At 38.1% G+C, this 17,743-nt stretch overlaps 1 protein-coding gene across 2 annotated transcripts in view; it reads left to right on the forward strand.

Moving 5' to 3' along the window:
* CNTNAP2 (contactin associated protein like 2) overlaps positions 1-17,743 on the forward strand; it is a 2,305,108-nt gene that overhangs the window by 671,836 nt on the left and 1,615,529 nt on the right. The gene's annotated exons all lie outside the window — the stretch shown is intronic.

The raw sequence follows: 17,743 nt of genomic DNA on the forward strand, positions 1-17,743 counted from the left end.
TATAAGCATTTGAAAGTGAGAAGATCATATACTAACAGAAAAATACAAGAATGTAACCTACTAATTATACAAATGCAGAAAAGAACAAATTCAGTTGAGCATTATGTTGATAAACACTGGCTTCAAGTTTTATTATTTACTTAAATGATATTCCTAAAATACATTTTGGAGAGAAAGTTTATAAATACATAGGAAAGCACCATATAAATGCAAATATTCAAATGAAAGATTGTCACATATTTATGAAATTGAATTTAGTTTATGGGTCTACACAATACAAATCCATCTGCTATAATCTCGATGTCAGGGACCAGTACATGGCAAAGCATGGAGGAAATGTGACATTTAAATGAAAAATCCACGTGTAATTCTGACATGTCTTTTGGAGCTCACTGCTTTTAGTTTGTTGGTGCTGTTGTTGTTTCGTTATCAACACCTTATTCCTGTGATCTGTGTTCTGATTTATCCCCACATTTTTAATCCATTGAAGACTTCCCAGTCTTGTGTCATTCTGAGTTAATTGCACTTAGATGTGTTACTCTTTCCAAAGTTAGCACAGATACAAAACCTTTGAAAGTTTGAAACAGCATATCCCTTACCTTATTTTTAACATAGAATTTTACAGATTATAAACTGCTTTCATCTGTGCTCTAATGGTTTCTCAATCTTCATAACAACCTGGTTAGAAAGAATGGTCAGTTAGAGATGCCAATCAATTCTTCTGCCAAACTTTCAACCTTGTACTTCATATGCCTTTTGTAGAAATCAGCCCTTTTCTTCTGCCAGAGGGACAGCCATCCACCACGTGGCCCAGGTCTCCCTCCACTACCACAGAGGCTTAGTGAGAGCACCTGATCTCAATGGATGCTATTAGAATCTCTCTGCTTTGTTACGTGACATCGTTCTGGGAACCCAGGGGACTACTGGGGAAACCATAACAGGCTATGTGTAAACTAGAGAGAAGAGGAGAGCAGTTGCTGGGGAAGAAGGGAAGGCATGAGGCCAGGGTACCTGCACAGAGAAGGATGAATCAAGCTCTGGTTTCACTCACAGCCTCTTTCAGGCCCCTGTTTCCAGCTTGCTTAACCTGTGACTGAACTTCAGCTTGAGTCTCTGAGATGTATCATTCCGGTTATAATGGTCACCTCCCCCTGTCTGAGCTCATTAAAGTAAGTTTTTCTTCCTAGTTACTGAAGGACTTTTGGTTTTAAAGAAAAACACAAACAAAAACTAGTTATTATCCCCGTTTTACAAATTCAAATAATACATATAGAAACCCCCAAATACATCATTAGGTTCTAAAGTAGCATAGCTAGGGAACAGTGGCACAGGGAGCGGGACACAAATCCATGTCTTCTGCTGGAACCCGACACTCTTTATATGTGATTACACCAGATGAGGTAATATCAGTGCTGCCTTTTTGAATTAGCCCAATGATGGTACCTAAAATGAGTTTGAAGGTTTGAGTCAAGTTCGATTTATTTATGCGTATATAGCCAGAGAAACCCAATCATGCAATCTCAGTATTTCCCAACAAATGTAGATCCTGAATAATTTTCTTTCTTTTCACCTTCCTGCCACTGATTTTTACTTAGTAGATGCTTCTGAGAATCTTGTTTGTTGCCTCCTCAAAGATGTTTCCTCCTATGTATTTTCCCTGAGTAATTTCTCGCATTTTAAGAATGCCTCATCTTCTCTATCACACCAGAGGGCAGAAGGTTGTGGTGGCGATGTTGTTTTCACATTAGTTTTCCTCTATTTCCTTCAGCAGGGAAAACACATCGCACTTGCAGACCACATAATTAATAATCACTTATCAAAGGAGCATGTGAATAACAGATGTTGGAGAGAATATAGAATAGATCTCTTGAAGTCCCTATGTGTATCTTAAAGAGAACCACAGTCCTTACCTTTCCTTAAAAGACACCACTTTATACTAGAATGATTTATAATCCTTTGGGTATGTACCCAGTAATGGGATTGCTGGGTCAAATGGTATTTCTGGTTCTAGATCCTTGAGGAATTACCACACTGTCTTCCACAATGGTTGAATGAATTTACACTCCTACCAACAGTGTAAAAGCGTTCCTATTTCTCCACATCCTCGCCAGCATCTGTTGTTTCCTGACCTTTTTTTTTTTTTTTTTGAGATGGAGTCTCTCTCCGTCGCCCAGGCTGGAGTGCAGTGGCGCGATCTTGGCTCACTGCAAGCTCTGCCTCCCGGGTTCATGCCATTCTCCCTGCCCCTCAGCCTGCCGAGTAGCTGGGACTACAGGCGCCCGCCACCACGCCCAGCTAATTTTTTTTTTTTTTTTGTATTTTTAGTGGAGACGGGGTTTCACTGTGTTAGCCAGGATAGTCTCAATCTCCTGACCTTGTGATCCACCCACCTCGGCCTCCCAAAGTCCTGGGATTACAGGCGTGAGTCACTGTGCCCGGCCGGTTTCCTGACTTTTTAATGATCACCATTCTAAATGGTGTGAAATAGAATCTCATTGTGGTTTGATTGGCATTTCTCTAATGACCAGTGATGATGAGCTTCCTTTTCATATGTTTGTTGGCCACAATCCAACCCAAATGCCCACCAATGATGGACTGGATAAAGAAAATGTGGGACATATACACCATGGAACACTATGCAGCTATAGAAAAGAATGAGTTCATGTCCTTTGCAGGGACATGGATGAAGCTGGGAGCCATCATTCTCAACAAACTAACACAGAAACAGAAAACCAACACTGCATGTTCTCACTTATAAGTGGGAGCTGAACAATGAGAACACATGGACACAGGGAGGGGAACATCACACACAGTGGCCTTTCGTGGGGTGGAGGACAAGGAGAAGGACAGCATTAGGAGAAATACCTAGTGCATGTGGGGCTTAAAACCTAGATGACAGGGCCAGGCGCGGTGGCTCACGCCTGTAATCCCAGCACTTCGGGAGGCCGAGGCGGGTGGATCACGAGGTCAAGAGATCGAGATCATCCTGGCTAACACGGTGAACTCCCATCTCTACTAAAAATACAAAAAGTTAGCTGGACGTGGTGGCAGGCGCCTGTAGTCCCAGCTACTCGGGAGGCTGAGACAGGAGAATGGCGTGAACCCGGGAGACAGAGCTTGCAGTGATCCGAGATCGCGCCACTGCACTCCAGCCTGGGTGACAGAGTGAGACTCCATCTCAAAAAAAAAAAAAAAAAAAAAAAAAAAAAAAAAAAAAAAACCCTAGATGACAGGTTGATAGGGTGCAGCAAACCACCGTGGCACATGTGTACCTATGTGACAAACCTACACATTCTGCACATGTATTCCAGAACTTAGAGTTAAAAAAAAAAATCACTAAAGCCATAGTTTCCAGTCTAATTTTAAAAAATCAACATAAAAGACACAAAAGACACCACTGAAGTTCATAATTGCCACCATGCCTTGATGCCACAGCTTGCTCAGATAATCACTGTAGGCTGGTGTCATTTTCCACTTCCTGTTGGCCAAGAGGATGTTCTAGTGATTAGCATGACGCCAACCTCTTCCCTAGCTCACACTTGCATACACATGTCCACCTCCAGAAGCATGCTGGGCTGCCTCTTACAGGCTCCCAGGCGGTTCAGCAAACAGTAAAAGCTTACTCTACTCTTGAGAATTCTATTATTCCTGCTACTCCTAGAAAGAAAATTTTTCCCTTTTTTCCATTCTCAATTCTCTTGTCTCTGAGTTGCATTTATAAAACACCTTCTTTCCCTCTGCTTTTTCTTTGCTCTCCTCTTTTTGCCTTTAAATATTAGAAGGATCTGTCACAGCTAATTAAATCTAGAACTGCAGCTGATATACTATAAACTGGGAACGGAACTACAGCGCGTCCATGAAGGCATTGTCTGTCTGTGTGACCTAGCGCCTCCTGCTGGTACTCTTCTGCTGTCTCTAGACCCTTTGTTAACGTATGGCCCACTCATGACAGCCGGAATCAGCCACAGTAGGCAGTATTCTTAACCTTAATTAGGAAGCTTTACTCTTAGAATATAACATCAAGGCTTAAATTATGAAGTAGACTAAAGTTCCCAATTGATGAGATTCTGCCCTATTTTTGCAGCTTCCATTCCAATATTATTCCTCTTTCCCTTTGCCAGCCTTTACCATGTAGTACTTTTTAAAATTTTCTCCTTTTCTCACTCACAGATAATTCATTATTACATAAGTATGAAGTAATCGGTGAAGTGATACCTCTCAGGACTATTTGCCTTTTAAAAGCACAACCTTGGGAGCAGAAAATTTCAAAGAACTGGTTTTCTAATGGGGCATTTCAGGATATTTGACATTCTTATTTTAGCTGGTCATACTTCTTCATCTTCAAATGACTCTCCTGGAAACACCTGCTGATTTTGTCGGCTCTGAGGCAGTGCTGAGCAGTAAAAGGAGAGTGGCTTGTCTTCATGCATAACTAAGTTCTAGTACTGAGCTGACCAAGGACAAGTATGGGATTAGTCAATTATTTAAACGTATTGCATCTTGGTTTCCTGATTTCTATGATTACTATATCTGAACCAGGATATAATAATGATAAAAGATATAATATGGAATAATTTGTCATCTGAGTCAGGAACTTTTGACAGTGAAAGAGAGTATCATTAACAGTTACACCAGGGTAATCCTGGAAGTATGGTCCCTCTACTTGTAGTTTAAAATAAAATCGGTTATACTGTTTAGCAGAGCTACAGACTATGTTGCATTGAAATATTAGTCTCTTTTCCATAAGTTACTTCCACCTTCTAAGAACAACACTATAGATACCAACATTTTAAAACAAGGATTGAATTAAATACCTTTGTAATTACAAAGACGATGCCTCCTTAAAAATTTATTGTTCGAATTTGTGTATTTGGCAATGTATGTGTGTTTTCTCCCATTATCATCTAAGACAAAATATTATCATAATAATTTAAAAATTACTAAAATAACATTTTTAAAACTTTCAATATTTTTGGGATATTAACACTTACAGTAACTTAAATATTCTGCAGGACTTTTCAGCTCAAACTTCTTTCAATTTAAATGAAAGAGATTATGGCAGTGATTTTTAAGTGTTGTTTTGTTCTTATTATCTTAACGTCATTTGAATTTGATCTCTTAGAATCTATATATCTCCTAGAAACTAACATGTAGTTATTATAAGCCTCAGATAAAAAATTGTTCTGGACATTTGGGTGAATAAAATCTATCACCTTTTGTTTTCCTTAGCCCTATATATTCTATCTTGTAAATACAACTTTTCAAAGATTTCTTCTAAAGACCTCACAGTTTTTATATCCACCTCCCGAATTGAATGAGAGTTTCCATCTAACTGGTATTGTGAATTTTAATGTATTCTTTTTTACTTAATTCTCAAAGATAAACCGAAATTTTGGCTTGACTGGGAGTTTTATAAAATTAAATGTGTAATACATGGAATATTTGTATCATTGACACTTGTTATAAATGATAGAATGTTGAAAGCTTACTCACCAGGCAATGACTCATATTTTGTTTGGACATGCCTTTTTAAATTTTAAAATAGTATTGTTATCTTTCAACCATTACACTAAATTGTATAATGTTGGTATTTCAACATCTTGTTTTTATTTTCTTTATAGAAATCTGTTCTAGGTTTTGTTGCAATTTCCATAGAGCAATGTGTCCCAAAGTGCATGCTGTTAATATGTGTGGTGAACACACGTATATACGCACAAGATTCCATAATCAAATCAGACTGGACAGATTTTGTGCTCTGGGATCTTCTTTTGGAGAATCACAGATCCTCTTTATCACAGAACATCTTTGCGGCCAGCAGAATACATTTCCACTTTGGGATTTGTTTTTATAAAATTTAACTAAACACTGTGCACATCAAGGGCTTTAAATGGGGTTTCTTTAATGTGCTTAGAAATATAGTTGTATCTCCCATGGGTTCACTACTGTGTTTCTGAAAATACTGATTATAAAAGTTCTTTGATAATAAGTCTGGTGATTTTTAGTTTAACAGAATGAACTAGACTTAATTAGAGAAAGGGGAATAAAGATAAAAGAGTTTTTCAATTTTGGACTTTTGAGATGAAGAATTTTTTTGTTAATTATTTTTAGGAAGTTGCTATTTTCCCATTTGTATACCAAATTCTATATATCTTAATATTTGCCATTGAGAAAATCATGTACTGGCTTAACGTCAATGCTATCACATTGATCCCTGCTGCCGCCTTTGAAATGGCTCTGGAATATTAATTTTCTAACACTCTCTTTAGATCACAACATTAATAGCTGATTGTCTAAAAGAGGGGGAAGTTTGCGAATAATTCATTATTATAATATGTTTGGTAATTTTACTTTAAACACAATACTGAAAACTATCCTATTTGGTACTGGCCCTATAAAGTTTAGGACATATGGGATGGGATAACCGTATCTGAACTAGCAAAGAAATGTATTTAAACAAAAAAAAATTAAGAAGATGTGAAGAATAGATATACCTTTCTAAGATTGTTGATATGGATCTAGATTTTTCGTTACCCATAGGAGACATCTTGGGCCACTTCCTACTTATGTTCAATTGTCAAAATTCCTCACTTCTATAATGAGAAATTTTGAGTGGATACTCTCTAGGGCCCTGTCATCACTGAACACCCGTTGTGTAGCCAAGAAAGATCATAATTCCTTGGTCTTGATCTTGCTGGGCTCTTACAGATTCTTACTGGTCTGGGCCACACCTCCCTCTGTGTGTAGATATCATTTCTATGAAATTTCTGGAGAATGGTCAGGATATCTAGGCAAAAAGCTTTATCAAATATTTACACATTGAATTTTTCTTTCTAAACCATTCAAGAATATAGGTAAAATGTGTTTATGAGAATAATCATTTAATATTCCTTAATCCCTTTGCTTTTTTTTTTTCTTTTAAGACAAGGTTTGTCACCCAGGCTAGAGTGCAGTGGCATGATCAGAACTCACTACAGCCTCCACATCCTTGCGCTCAGGTGATCCTCCCATCTCAGCCTCCTGAGTAGCTAAGACTATGCCCTGCTAATTTTTTTTTAATGTTTGTACAGACAGGGTTTTGCCATGTTTGTCAGGCTGGTCTCGAACTCCTGCACTCAAGTGATCTACCCACCTTGGCCTCCCAAAGTGCTAGGATTACAGGCATAAGCCACAGAGCCCAGCCTATATGCTAACTTTATTCATAGAGAGTCTTTAGTATTTTTCACATCTCAAATAAGGAGGTGGAGAATTTTTGTAAATGATTTCTACCATCAGAAATATTCATTTTAAAAATAAAATTCTTCACAGCCTGAAAGCACTTTCATGCTGTGCTTATGCAGGTTTGACTCTCAGAGAATATTTTCTAAATGTGTGAACAAATACATAAAATGTTATTTATTGCATGTATTATTCTACTAATTGTAAATTTCAAATACTCATTGCTTATATGTAGGAATCATTTGTTAAATCAAGAGTTAATATTTGCTAATACTTTTCTTGTTCCAAAAAACTATCTCACAAATTGTTTGGTCACTGTTGTAGCCAATTGGAATCTAGACTGTAATAGCAGATGAGTAATAACAAGCAACACAGTCATCATCATAAATAAACTAGAAATTTAAATCTCATTTTTAAAAATGAATATTCAGAGTCATTAGAGAATGGCCCTCTCATATCTACATTCTTTCAATGCTTCCGATATTGTAGAACAGAGACCATGAGGATAATGCTGAGCTGATAAAGCATGCCTTTCCTATCTCAAGATATTATTTCACATACATGGCTTTCGACTTGTGCTGGGTTTTGGGTAACAGAATATATTCTATCAGTCCTTAGCACTGTATCTGGCTCATAAGAAATACATTCTGTATCCCAGTTGAAGCGGTGTAGCCTACAAGAAGAAATGAAGGCCGGGAAAGAATAGGGCAAGTCCACAAGTAGCCGTTTGGGAAGCTCACGTCAGCTGGTTGGTGAGCGGCATTGAACAGAGTTCATTCATTAGACAAGTTTAGGCCGTAAAAAGCTGCACATGTAAAAACTATACTTGAAGCCTGAAAATTACAATTCCTCTATACCAAATGAGTGACTGTATTTTTCAATATCTACTCTCCTGTGATTAGAGAAAATTCCATGCTTTTGTGACTATTTATCCCTTTCCTTTATTTTACTTATTAAGAGAAAAAACAGACCAAATTATTTCCAAGACAATTGGGAGGATTTAATCTAATAATGGCTCTGTTAGCAACCTGGTTAGGTCATACTTATTAAAATGAATAGACCCTTGTCTTAATACCCTTAGCAAATTAGTGGCTTTTTCACATTTTTTTCTTTCAGAATTAAGAAATATAGAATTGTTCTTTCTTTTATATGCATGCCTTGCAAAAGTAATTCTAAAAATATTGTCACTAATAAGAATTCAAAGCAGTGTAGCCTTTGTTAGCTGCCTTTTCTATACACCAAGAATGAGCAATCAACATTGTTTACTCATCCTCTTGCTTTAAAACTCAGATATATGTTTGACGCGAATATTGCTGACAATAAAACATGACATTTAAGACAGTCTATTTTTATTATTCTTGCCTCTTTAACATCAAAATGTAAACACAAAATGTAGAAAGATTTCTTCCCCAGGTTTTCACCCAAAGGTCATTTTATTTTATTTCCCTTAGCTATTTTGATTTCTTAGCAAGGTAAGGAATACATGTTGCTTTTATTTTGCTTGGTTTTTATTCTCAGCAACCTTTGCAATGTATTTCCTTTGTATCTGTCTTCTGCTTTAAAACTGATAAGACAATGGTATCTGTTTGAACTGGGGGGTCCTTGTCTGCAATATGTCTGTAACCTCCACCTCACCAGACATCCACAACCAGAAAGACTCTTCTGCCTCCAGGATGAATTATTTTGCATTACAAGGTTTGTGCCTGAGCATATGTATAAATAATGCATAATTAAGCGTGTTCTATAATTTTCTCTAGCCAGTGTCTGGCACATACACATTTGGATGGATAACGAATTGGGTTTTGTTTGTTTTGTTTTTGTTTTCAACTCTCTGCTTAGACCACCAAATAAGTCTTATAAGGATCTACTCTTAAGGTGATGAAAAGTGTTGTTGACTTCCTTACTCTTCTTCCCTGAGTGTTCTAGATGGTGGAAGTTAAAATCAAATATTTCTGAGGAGTACAGGCTTCTGTGGTCCTGTGTCCAGAATTGGTGGGTTCTTGGTCTCACCGACTTCAAGAGTGAAGCCACGGACCCTCGTGGTGAGGGTTACAGTTCTTAAAGAGGGTATATCCAGAGTTTGTTCCTTCAGATGTTCAGATGTGTCTGGAGTTTCTTCCTTCTGGTGGGTTCGTGGTCTCGCTGACTTCAGGAATGAAGCTGCAGACCTTTGCGGTGTTACAGCTCTTAAAGGCTGCACGTCTGGAGTTGTCCGTGGGTTCGTGGTCTCGCTGGCTTCAGGAGTGAAGCTGCAGACCTTGGCGGTGGGTGTTACAGCTCATAAATGCGGCGCAGACACAGAGTGAGCAGCAGCAAGATGTATTGCGAAGAGCGAAAGAAAAAAGCTTCCACCGCTAGGAAGGGGACCTGAGTGGGGTGCCACTGCTGGCTCGGGTGGCCTGCATTTATTCCCTTATCTGGCTGCACCCACATCCTGCTGATTGGTCCATTTTACAGAGAGCTGATTGGTGCGTTTATACTCCTTTAGGTAGACACAAAAGTTCTCCAAGTCCCCACCAGATTAGCTAGGCACAGAGCACTGATTGGTGCATTTACAAACCTTTAGCTAGACACAGTGTGTTGATTGGTGCGTTTACAATCCTCTAGCTAGACACAAAAGTTCTCCAAGTCCCCACCAGATTAGCTAGACACAGAGCGCTGATTGGTGCATTTACAAACCTTTAGCTAGACGGAAGAGTTCTCCAGGTCCCTACCCAACCCAGAAATCCAGCCGGCTTCACCTCTCAATGGCACTGGCCGTGGGACTTTGTGGCACCTAGCCTGGGCACTCTGGCAGCCCAGAGGGAGTTTGTTCCCCAAACAAGCCCAGCAGGCGCCGGCCGGCCCCACCGAGTGCGGGGCCCACGGAGCCGGCGCCCACCTGGAACCCGAGCGGCCGGCGAGCTCCACGCAGTCCCAGCTCCTCCCGGCGCCTCTCCCTCCACACCTCCCTGCAAGCAGAGGGAGCGGGCTCTTGCCTCTGCCAGCCCCAGAGAGGGGCCCCCACAGCACAGCAGCGGCCTGAAGGGCTCCTGGAGTGTGGCCAGAGTGGACGCCGAGGCCGAGGAGGCGCCAAGAGCCAGCAAGGGCTGCTAGCACATTGTCATCTCTCAATACTGGAGAGTCATAGGGACTGCTAGAGGCTCTTCTCATATTTTGATAAGCTCATACATTCTCATAGGTCATATAGAATTCCCAGAAAAGGGATGATTAAATTTCTTCCAACAAGAAGATAATACAGCAGAAATGACGACTTCTTTACTGTTGAAGGGCTGGCAGTCCACAAAAACAAGTCCCAAGAAGGCCAAAATAGCAAAGGATGTTACCACTGCCCCCACCATATTTATATTCCCAAACCTTCCACATACCTACATTCACTTTCAAATAGTATTAAATTATAAGCAGTTCCCGTTGGTCTCCAGGTTTTTTTTTTTTAATTAGATAGATCAGTCTTAACAGCATTAACATGTTTAAGCTTCCTGTCCTTTGGTAGTGACTTAAGTTGTCAACTTCCTCAAAAGTCATTACTGACGGCAAAGTATTTCTTTTTGGTCATTTCAAGACATCCATGTTTTTTTTGTTTTGTTTTGCTTTTTCCTCTATCTCTATCTCAGAACTTATAATGAAGTATTGTATTGTAGACTTATTTTTCTGATCCCAAGAGACTGGGTGGGTGTCACCTGAAGACATGCTCTATGTATCAAGTATCCATGAATACTTGACATCTACGATGGTGCCAAGAACAGAGTTGATACTCACAAATATAGAAACAAATGCTTTTATGTACATATTATTTTATCTGATCCTTACAAAACCCTAGGAAGAAATTCAGAAGTTACAAAACTCAGTTCGATGAATAAGAAAACTGAGATTCACCAAGTTTAGATTCTTGCCTAAGGTCACAGCTAACAGAAACCGGATTTGAGTATTTGAAATGAAGTCTTCTGACTTCAAAATAATTCACTATTCTGTTCTCCATATGTCTTCCCTGACTTTGTGGGAACTTTTCCTTTGGAAAAATTAGAATAATATTTGAGTTGGTTATAGGGCATAACCAAAGTTTTCCCACTGGTGTTTTAGAACACAAAAAGAGACATTTCTGTTTCATTTCCGAGAAGCATATATTGAGTAGATTTTCATTCAGAATACCTTTGTGATTTCTTTGCATGTTTTTTAATCTGTTTTAAATAATTTGAAAGTAAAAGAAGTTATTTTAAATATTTGCATATAATGATGTATTTGTTAAAAGCATATCTTTTTTTCACTACACTAAAAGCCTAGCCAAAATTCAAATCAATTTAGTCTAAGTTTTGAATTTGTATTATGTGGGGTGGTAGGCAAAAAAAAAAAAAAGACAAACCTGTACTCTAAATATTATATACGTGGGAACCAGTAAAGATTTGAACAGAACAATGAGACCAACATTCTCTATGCCAGAAAAGAATTTAAATAAGAAAAAACTACTGATGTGCAGCACCAATACGCTAGAATCTGACAGAAGCTGTATTTTTAAAGTCACTAACACTCTTAATATTCAAAACACACCTGGGAAAAAGCAGTAAGTCAGTACAAAGTGAAAGAAAATGAATAGCAGGAATAAACCTCAACCACAAAATAGAAAGTATGTGAGGCCTACTAGATATGCCATAAGTGGATCTATGTTTAGTGTGAGATGAGAACAATCTGGCATCAGTAATAACAATATCCCATTGTATGATCATTATCAATCACTAAATGCTTTCTTCCCTTTCAAATAAAGGATTCGGCATTGTGACATTTTGCCTTTCATTTTGTTGTTGTTTAGTAGCATGACCATACTTCCTGGAAAACTAGAAACTCACAAGGGAATTGATTCATTCTTTTCTCCCAAACTTCTTTATATCAAGTATTAAATAAAGCAAAGCAAAGACTCATTTGACCAAATCTTTCAAAGTTATCTTTATCTATCTTCTCTATGTATTATTTAAGATAATCATTGATGATGGAAAATAATTTTCTAAAGAGTATTTCCAAGAAGCACAAAATGTCTTTGGTTTTTAATTCAAAACTCTGTATTTGAATTTCAACAATTCAAACGATAAATTGGAAACCAAATATTGCTATTTCGAACACCAAACTGTGTTTGTTGGTTTCATTCCCAAAGAAATAGCACTAACTAGGAAGAGAGGTATGAGTTTTAGGCTTTCAAATCGTGGCCATCAGGACTTGAGAGGAAATATGCAGGTGCGCCAGTTTTAGGGATGTTTGTTGGATACGTCCAAATGATGCAACTTCAGCAACAGACTATCTTATCTTTGTGATTTGGTCAGTGATTTTTATTTTATTTTTTTATTCTATTTTATTTTATGTTTTATTTTATTTTTTTAAGATGGAGTCTCGCTCTGTCGCCCAGGCTGGAGTGCGGTGGTGGCCCCATCTCAGCTCACTGCAACTCCGCCTCCCAGGTTCACACCATTCTCTTGCCTCAGCCTCCCGAGTAGCTGGAACTACAAGCGCCAGCCACCACGCCCAGCTAATTTTTTGTATTTTTAGTAGAGAGAGGGTTTCACCGTGTTAGCCAGGATGGTCTCGATCTCCTGACCTGGTGATCCGCCCACCTCGGCCTCCCAAAGTACTGGGATTACAGCCATGAGCCACCGCGCCAGGCTGATTTGGTCAATGATTTCTATGCAGGGGTCTGAAGACAGGCTTTGGGTACCTCAGTCTTTTTTTTTTTTTTAACTTTAAGTTCTGGGGTACACGTGTGGAATGTGCAGGTTTGTTACATAGGTATACATGTGCCACAGTGGTTTGCTGCACCCATCAACCCGTTATCTACAATAGATATTTCTCCTAATGCTATCCATCCCCCGGCCCCTACCACCCAACAGGCCCCGGTGTGTGATGTTCCCCTCCCTGTGTCCATGTGTTCTCATTGTTCAACTCCCACTTATGAGTGAGAACACGTGGTGTTTGTTTTTCTGTTCCTGCATTAGTTTGCTGAGAATGGCGGTTTCCAGCTTCATCCATGTCCCTGCAAAGGACATGAATTCATATTTTTTATGGCTGCATAGTATTCCATGGTGTATATGTGCCACATTTTCTTTATCCAGTCTATCATTGATGGGCATTTGGGTTGGTTCCAAGTCCTTGCTATCATGAACAGTGCTGCAATAAACATACATGTGCATGTGTCTTTATAGTAGAATGATTTATAATCCTTTGGGTATCGGTCTTAATTTAGCATCTTGTGGTTCCAGATGAGAAGTTTAGGTAGACAGACCCAGAGATGCCAACCAGAACTCAACATGCTCCTTGCAGCACTGGGAAAGAAAACGCAGGGTGGAGGAAGCACACAGTCAGTGGTTATGACAGAGATAAAGAATGCTGATACTTTATTACAGCTTCACTTTAATTTATTTGTGAGCTCTTTCTAAATTTTCCTTCCATTGATATGACGTACATTTGGAAATAATCAGTTCTCCTTAGCAATTTATCAATGAAATGGCAAGGATTCACTAAGGAGTGATAAACAGGCAGGATGTTTTGTCAACAGCCTGAAATATGTTAATCAGCTTCTGGAAAGCCAACAATTTAAATTCAAATAGATTTCTCACTGAGCCTGAGATCTAAAACCCTGTGATTCTGTTTCTGTTTATTGGATTAATCTAGATTTTAGATTCCTTTGTCCTCAACTCTTGGGAATCCCCCTACTATTTTTTTCTTTGTTTGGATGGCTTAGTTGGAATAGAAAAAAGTGTGGTTGATTTCTTCAGAAGTGTTATCTGTGTGACCTCATACTCAACTGTGGGAATAACAGAAAGGCAAAAATGGGGAAATAAAAATCCTGTTGCCGAATGAGAATTCTACATCTCACTGCCGTATGGAATGGTACAGTGATTCATATTTCAGGCACCTCAATTAGACATTCATTATTCATAAACACTTAGGTAACTCTGAGTTATTCAGGCTAGGAGAGAACATTGCAATCTTTCTTTTTCCTTTTCTTTATTATATGACATCTTATATCTAAAAAAAAAGAAAAAGCTAAAAAAAAAAAAACAAACAAAAAAAACACCTGTCTGCTACATGTAAATCTGAACTATACATTTTAGGCAAAATGGCATGAATAAAACAAAGGTGATCTAGTACATTTGGCTGTGTCTTGTCAAAGAAGCAATCTGAACAAATAGGCTAAGATGAATTCTATTAGAGGTGAAATACAGACCAAGATACCAACATTGATCCCTTCAGCCATGGCCCTTGCATATAGTTCTAATGTACAATAATACAGGTCAGGATCTGGAAAGGCCTAATTGACAAGACTAAGGGTCAAAATCAGTGTTGAAATGCTGCTCAAATTACAGAAAATGAGGGGTCCAGGCATTTAATAAGCATGCATTGAGCTGAGCACATACCACCACAAAAGATTCATTTGCATATGGGATTAAAATATCTGAAAAGTTGACAAGAGAACTTTTTAGAGACTCTGAGATGGTGACATCATTATGACACAAGGCACTGTTTGTCTGAAGCACATTGGTGAGTGTCCCCAGCCGTAAATTTGGAGATAGTTCAGGTGGCATCTGAGTATAAATCAAAAGAAAATAGGTACTTGTCTTACTCGATGAAAATAATTATTGTGTTTTTTTTGAAGGGGGCATCAATAATTTAACAAATATTTGTGGTTTACTTTGTGTTCAGAACATTTTGTAGTCCATGTCAGCACTGTCTGGTAAAATACATGGTGAGCCATATATGTAATTTTCAATTGTCTAATACCTGCATGAAAAAAACTAAAAAGAAACAGGTGAAATCTATTTTATATGTTTTAGTTAAACTGAAATATTGAAATATTGTCATTTTGTTATGTAATCAATATAAAAATTATCAATTTGCTACTTTACATCTTTCATACTAAATTTTTAAAATCTGGTGTGTATTTTACACTTATCTTGATTCAGAAACTAAATTTCCATCAGAAATACTTAATCTGTATTTAAATTTCACAACATTTATGGTTTAAACAGTAGACTCACATAGCCAAATTGCTCCCAAAATATCCAAAATGTTCTCCAATAAATGAATTAATTATCAGTTTTAAAATATACATTTAAATTATTTAAAATTAAATAGCAAATTTAGATCTGCAGTCTCTCAGACATGTGTTAGTGCTTCTAGCAACATGCTGAGTCTCAGTAGCCACAGGTATTGACACCTGCACCTGTGGGAATGGTGACCCTGGGGATGTGCAGGTTGTAATCATATGCAGTGGCATTAATCTTTGGGGAGAGTCAGAATTCATTTATAGCCTGGTGGTGGCTGAGAGATGACAGAATTATAATAACTGAGGAGGCTAAGTACTTAACATCAATTTGCAGGGCAGTCTCATTTTATCAGGAAAAGCAAGAATGGCAGAGGCAAGAATGCAACAGCTGTTCCTTGACATTGGAAAACCTTCAGCAAAACCCAGGGTTTGGGGGTTCCCCCTGGGTGTCTGAGATGTAGCATTCAGCACTAGCTCCAGCCTTTGGGCAGCTGTGGGGGCCAGAGACCAAGTGTGGTCCCTGGCCCAGGGTGGGATTAAACAGCATAAGTGGTGTCAAGAAGTATATGTTAGAGTTAATGAAGAGTAGGTAGTACGTGGATCACAACTCTAGGGACCGTCAAATAAAACTACTTTCAGTTAAGGCATTTTGTTTACTGTTAAAGAAGACAGGACTCTAGGATATGTCTTCCTTTTCCAGAACATGTTACAAACTGATGTTTCTTGAGATTATATTGGGATATACTCAGCCAGTCTCTTTCACCAGTTTCTAGAGACAGCTGCCGGTGCTGTTGAGGGTAAAAATCTAGTATTCATCAATCTGAACAGCTGAAAGCAAATCCCTTTTGATGGAATCAGATTAACTCAAAGCATTGGACATTTTCTCTCTGTGCAGACTGGGCTAAATGCTCTTGGATAGTCCGTTTCATGGGCTTAGCCTTAGCAATATGGACCTGGATTAATTACTCTGGCATTGTGTAAACTCTATGTAGAAATAGTATTATCTCCTATTATATCTCTATGTCTGAACATTGTATGCAACCTTCTGCTTATTATCACAGTAAAAAAGTCTGTCCAAATCATTGCATATGCATAATTTCTATTATGTTTAGAGGGATTGATGATTAGAAGTTGATAGGAAGACATTATTTAATAATTACAAGAGAATGCATTCTTTAGCAAGGATAATATGCCTCATTAAAAATAAAAATCATTGAATTATTTCTCTACTGAAACATATCAGTGTCATAAATAACATGACCCTAAAGGATATCAGTTGTGATTAAAAGTCCCAAAGTGGAGATTAAAGTATTAACAGTCATGGGGGTAGGTATGAATTTGCAGAGGTAGAAACTGAAATACAGATAAATAACTTTCCCATGCTGTCAGTTGTATGTAGTGAAGCCAGGATTAAAAAACTAAGGCCTATCTAACTGTGTTTTTTCATAATGAGGTACTAACTACGATATGAATGCTCCAAAGCTGTCAAACCACAAGAGGAATAATGTATTGTATCAATTACTCATTCCAAAAAACAATAGAAGTACTTCAAAGTAGCAAGAATCTACTCCAAACACCATTTTCACAGGTATAAAGCAAAAATAGGATTTGATATTTGAAAATATCTATTTTAAAGAATTTAATATATTGTGCTTTTATATCAATTACGTACTGCCTTAAACATTCATCAAGTTCTGCTGTAAAATGCAGCATATCTGAACATGACCTGCAGCTTCATATGCTATAGACAGAGTAGTCAGAGAAAGTAGAAAGCAAGGGCACCCATTGCCTTTGAAGAGTTTTCAGTGAAAATTTTAAAGAAAAAAATGCTACTCACAGGCATAATGTAAGTATATGAATATAACTATTTTTCCCTAAATCTGAACATAGATAATACAACATAAACCTCATGATAAAGAGCAATCTCTACCTTATATAGATTAGTGGAGAATTAGAATATAGTAAATGTTGAAAATAAAGATCAACTATGTTGATGGTATTTTAAACCATTCAGTTCTGTGTATCGGCATTTTGCCAACACTATGCTAATTCTATGGCTCTCTTCTTGGCCCTGACTTTACTTAGTATCCTCCACAGTATACTCTGACCTCTCAAATCAACATTCATGGTACAAAACATTAAAAGTACAGAATATATTATTGTTAAAAAGAGGATTCACATGTAAAGATGACAATGGAAGTACTCCTGGGGAAAACTAGCAAGGGAGTGGAAAGTGGGATGGAGAAGTAAAGTCAGTGTGCCAAATGTCATGGACTGTAACCTTGGCTCAGATCCCACAGGGAAGCTCTTGAGATAAGTCACATGTCACAGCTGTCTGAAGCAGGGTCTAGAAGTTGGAGACTTTATATGCCTACATCTATCAGACATTGGTTAATTTTCCCAATTTCCCAACTACCCTTACGTTCAGGCAAATGGGTTCTGGCAGCCTGAGGGTTGGTTGTCTGCAGACAAAATCGTATGGCTTCTAGCTATTATTTGATA

This window comes from Nomascus leucogenys, chromosome 13, assembly GCF_006542625.1.
Source record: "Nomascus leucogenys isolate Asia chromosome 13, Asia_NLE_v1, whole genome shotgun sequence".
Classification (NCBI taxonomy): domain Eukaryota; kingdom Metazoa; phylum Chordata; class Mammalia; order Primates; family Hylobatidae; genus Nomascus; species Nomascus leucogenys.